Source organism: Camelus bactrianus, chromosome 5 (assembly GCF_048773025.1).
Source record: "Camelus bactrianus isolate YW-2024 breed Bactrian camel chromosome 5, ASM4877302v1, whole genome shotgun sequence".
NCBI lineage: Eukaryota > Metazoa > Chordata > Mammalia > Artiodactyla > Camelidae > Camelus > Camelus bactrianus.
The window spans coordinates 95,373,700-95,378,892 of record NC_133543.1 but is presented as its reverse complement, the minus strand read 5'-3'; the positions used below and the strand labels follow the sequence as shown (position 1 = coordinate 95,378,892).

Genomic DNA, 5,193 nt, shown 5'->3' with positions numbered 1-5,193 from the left:
CTCAAGTCATCAAGGTAAATAATTGTAATGCAATTTTTTTAAAAAAAAATCAAAATCAGTGCAAAAACAATCTATGATGAACAAAGTATCAGAATTTTACAGAAAGGTAGAAGTGGACCCCGCACTTGCCTGATTCAGCCTCCCCTAGTCCCAGCCCTGCTTCTCACTTACAAGAATTTGACACAGTTTAGGACCGACTGGATATTTCAATAGTACCATGGTTTATTTCACTTAGCATAATGTCCTCCAAGTCCATCCACATTGCTGCGAGTGGCAAAATTTCATTCTTTTTTTATGCCTGAGCAGTATTCCATTGTATATTTATACCACATCTTCTTTATCCATTCATCTGTTGATGGACACTTCGGTTGCTTCCAGATAAGTCAGACAGAGGAAGATAAATATTGTATGATATCACTTACACGTGGAATCTAAAAAATACAACAAACTAGTGAATATAACAAAAAAGAAGCAGACTCACAGATACAGAGAACAAACTAGTGGCTACCACTGGAGACGGACCGGACAGGGGTAGGGGATTAAGAGGTACAAACTATCAGGTATAAAATAAGCTACAAGGATATATTATACAACATGGGGAATATAGTCAATATTTTACAATAACTATAAATAGAGGGATAACCTTTAAAAATTGGGAATCACTATGTTGTACACCTATAACAAATATAATATTGTATAGCAACTATGCTTCAATTAAAAATTAAAAATAAATAAGTGAATAAATAAATAAAACAAACCATGATTCTACAGATATAAGCATGGCCCTACCTCCACCCTGTTAAAGGCTATGGCAGGAGGGAAGATAAATGCAGTTAAACCAGAATCCAAAAAATTTAAGTCCCATTTCCCGCAGAGCAGATTTTCAACTACACTTCAATTATAACCAAGAAAAATTTTGGGGAGGCCTCCACCATGAATACTGAATACATGAATACTGTCACGTACTGAAAGGCCGCAGAGGCAAGTTTCCCTCCAGCCCCACCCGTCCTCTACAGCCTGCAAGTCTGGGAGTGAAGAAAGTGAGCTTTGGGGTCCAGCAGAGTGGATTTGAATCCTGGCGCCACCGTGTGATGCCCAAGAGTCTTCCTCTCACAGCCTTGATCTCCTAAATTAAACAGTGGGATGATGATATTAGCACCTCCTCCCAGACGGCTGAGGACCAAACAGGATGCTGCTCGCTGGCAACGTCAGCCGCTGCACTCATCATCAGCGTCTCGGTGGGTGACCCAGTGACCCATTCGCCCTGTTCCCCACGTGTCCAGGTAAGATCACCCATGGTCTAATATCCACCCACGGGTCAAAGCTGGTCGCGACATTCCTGAGTTCTGCTCGAGACCACTTGCTTCGTGATTAGTTCCCACTCTGCATTCAGACACTCCTCACATCTCTTCATTGCACCGTACTTCAAGCCCAGATCCCTACAGCAGCTTCTTGTCTGCTTTTCTGCCTCAAGACTCACCTCCCTCCAGTCCATTCTCCATGTGCTGCCAGACTGATATTTTCTACAAAGTATGGCAGCACCTTCCCCATCAAGTCCTTCAAAGAATCCATCATAGTGTGGAGTACAGCGTCCAAACACTGGAGCGAGGTCCTTCCCAGTCGGGACTTTGCTCACCTCTCCAGCCTCTTCTCACACAGGTTACACACTCACACTCAACTCTCCAGTCACTCTGAACCCCGCTGTTCCCCACTGGTCACACTGCCTCTCACCTCTGCTCTTTGCACACACAGTTGCCTCTGCCTGAAAGAGATCCCCTCGGCCAGGTCTCCTGACACACCTTTATCCCAGAGGTTCCCTTCATCCTTTGTGACTTGGTCCAAGTCTCACTATCTCCAGGAGATTTCTATGACCCTCTCTCCCCACCCAAAGCCTGAGTTAGGTACCTTCTTACATCTCCCTAAAACCCGGGCTGCTCTCAGCCATAACACTCTCACCTTGTATAGTACTGATCATTCACTTGTGTGCCTCGCCCATCAGACTGTGAGCACCACAGAGCCAGGAGCCATCACTTACCATCTTCCATCCTCAGTGCCCAGCACAGTACAGGGCTCAGTGAGATAAGATTCATTCTAGAGTCTGAACAGACAGGTACATCAGTGGACCAGAACAGGAGATCGATGTATCTATCTAACTATCTACCTATCTATCTATTAATAGATAGATTTATGTCTATATATAAAGATTTGTATATATATATATATACACATAACAATAGTAAAATGCAGGTATGTTATCTGATTCTAAAGAAACAGTTAAGAGCACAGAGAGAGAACGCCCTGGGGTAGAGGTGTGGGACATTAGTGGGGAGATGGGATTCAAGCTGAAACCATGCCACCTCTAAAAGCAGCCTAAGCAAATAGACTTTAAAAATAGCCGAATTCCACCAGCCCAAGACTCAGATCTCCTAGGTAGAGATGGTGCAGGGACACCTCCTCCACATGCAGTATGGAACCCAGAACGAAGACCACTTCTGGAGACAGTTAAGAGACTCATCTTCCTTCCAATGTCAAGCATCAGGAGACAACTGCATCCCATCAGTAAGGAGCTGATAAAGTAGCCATCACCAGGGTAGGTAACCAGAGAGCATGCCCTTGCCCAGCCCAGCAGTCTCCCTGAGGAAGGCTGAGGAGGAGCCAGCTGCAGTGAGGCTCTCATCCAGGAAGCAGGCTTCAAGGACCACCTGGCCTTGTGAGGAACAACCAGATAACAGCCTTGTATGCATGAACTTAGGGAGATTATAAAAAGGGAAAAGAGGAAATGAATGAGGAAACGAGTCCAGACTTCCAGAATCAATATGGTGTTGGAAAAGGAATGTCAGGTTTGGTGTCAACCTGGGATTAAATCAGGATTTACCAGTTGGATTTCTTTGGGTGAGTTTCTTAACTGCCCTCTCCTCAGTCTCTTCACCTGTGAAATGGGTCTAATACAGCTCCCCTGGAAGAGCTGGCACCGAAGTAGCCATGTGTGGAAGGAGGGGTCCAGGCGAGCTCACCACTCACCCCTTCTTTTCTGAATGGACTGGGTAGTGGAGCAGTGGGCAAAGGAGAGGAGCCCCTGCTGCCTGCTGGGGGGGCTGGGCTGGAAACTAGGGCTTGGACCAGACATCACAGTGGAGCTCCCATTCCTGCCTGCCGAATTGAACAAAGCCCCCCATCAGCAGCCGGGCAGCATAGGTCTCCCCTCCCCAAGGGTCTGCTCAGTGGGTTTACTGAACAAAATTGACAGAAGCAGAGAGAAAATACACAGCCGTGGGAGGCAAGGCCAAGGACTCCAGCAAAAACGAGAGCCTCGTAGAATCATCCACAGCGCTCAGGCTCGCCGCCCTGGCCAGTGCTTCCCGGTCTCCTTGGAAACCACCAGGCACCACAGGGCAGGGGCTGCAGGCGTTCTGCTTTCCTGTAGGGCCCATTTTTCATTTCTTAGGTTTTACAAAAGAAACAAAGACCCACCACCATCACCAATCCCTCCCCCGGAAGATCCTTGGGAGAGTCTGAGTACGGAGACCCCCCAGGGCAGCAGCAAAGGGGGCTGTGCACCCCTCTGATAAAGGGCTCTGGAAGAGGGTCCCACCCCGGGGTCGGCTGCAGGAGGATGGGGGAGGCGAGGGCCAAAACTGGATTCGCAGTGCCGAGGTCACCCTGCTAACAAAGGAACTGACAAAACACGCAGCTAATGAAGAGATGTGACTGTGGATTAAGTCATTTCATTGAGCAATGGGAAGTAGCAAACGTAGACAGAGCAGTAGGAAGGACTGTGCGCAGGCAGAAAACTCCAAAACGACCAAAATCCAGGCCTGAATCTTTAAAAAAGAGTAAGCCAAACAGCATATAAACTAGGGTTAATTCATAAATTAGGGCTCTCGTGCGCGCTGGCTTTGCCCCGTGATCTTTTAGCATCAGTCTCTTGGTGCGTATTTGTTGCACACGGTGTTGCGTGGTTTGGGTGAATCTGCACTGAGGTTGGGCAAAGGAAGATCTCTGAAGGACAAAGCACAAGACCCAGGAGGCCCGAGAGGAAAAGCCTGTGACAAGATGGTTAGGGGAAAGGAGCAGATGGAAGGGGGCAAAGCAGTCTTACCAGCAGAAGAGAGTGTGGCCTCCCGGCTCCTGGGCAGGACGGGGCCGGGCCAGCGACCTAGTGACAACACTGCCTCTTGCAGCACCTCTGCTGACAGCAGCCCTTCCCGCAGCCGCAGTCACACAAGTGGCGGCGGCAGGTGCGGTGGTAGCAGCAGACCACGGGGGTGTTGCAGCAGCTCCCGCAGCAGCCCCCACAGCAGCCGCAGCAGCCGGAGCAGGAGCCACCCCGGTAGCACCTGTACAAGGTGCAGCTGTCACAGCCGCCACAGCCACCACCGCAGCCACCGCAGCCACCACAGCCACCACCGCAGCCGCCGCAGCCACCACAGCCACAGCCACCACCGCAGCCACCACAACCACAGCAGCCCATGGTGTCAGTAGAGAGGACCCAGGAGAGCGGAGGTCGGAGACTTAGGAGGTGGAGGGGGGGGGGTCTGATGCCGCCCTCTGCTGGGGGTGCCCTTATATAGCAACTCTGGGGACAGGGGAGGGCAGACACATGACCACTTCCCTGTAATTGTTTGTTTCAGTGTCTCTAGGAAGTCCTTAGCCTCCTTCTACTCACTTGCCTGCTAGACACCTTCATCTCATTATGTCAGGACTTTCCGGTTGAGCTAAATTTACCTTTGTTTCACCCAACAGGATTATTTAGCAAAGGACCTATCCCTATTTTCAGATACAGCCAGTCTTGGAGTAGGTGAGCTGGGGACACCCACCTGGCCATTGGCATTTTCCTTGCTCAGTAATATTTCCCTTGACACCTCTCCAGGGAAATTCCCTGGGGTCCTCTCAGTGGGAGAAAGAGAACCTAGAACCTTAAATAAAGGAGGTAACTTTCAACATCACTGTATTGCCATCATTGATCTGAATGTCCCAGATCAAAGAAGCTATATATATACTGTCTGTTTCCTTCCCCTGGGATAGATGCCCTGATTGCAAACGGTGAACTCAGCAAATTATAAAAATTACCCTCACGGCAGGGGAAGTCCCCGTTTTCCAGATCCATCTTCAGGACCCCTTCACCCTCGAATTGCTGCCTTTTAGTTAATTCTTCTTTCATGAGTCATGTTTGTAGGTCGTGATTAAGACAGA

At 49.0% G+C, this 5,193-nt stretch overlaps 1 long non-coding RNA gene across 1 annotated transcript; it reads right to left on the bottom strand.

Moving 5' to 3' along the window:
* Window positions 1-207: 207 nt before the first annotated feature.
* On the bottom strand, window positions 208-4,524 carry LOC141577660 (uncharacterized). The gene is made up of 2 exons (XR_012506894.1): window positions 967-4,524; window positions 208-431 (listed from the first exon to the last, which is right to left on the bottom strand). It is a non-coding gene; the product is annotated as an uncharacterized LOC141577660 (long non-coding RNA).
* Between the last annotated feature and the right edge of the window lie 669 nt (window positions 4,525-5,193).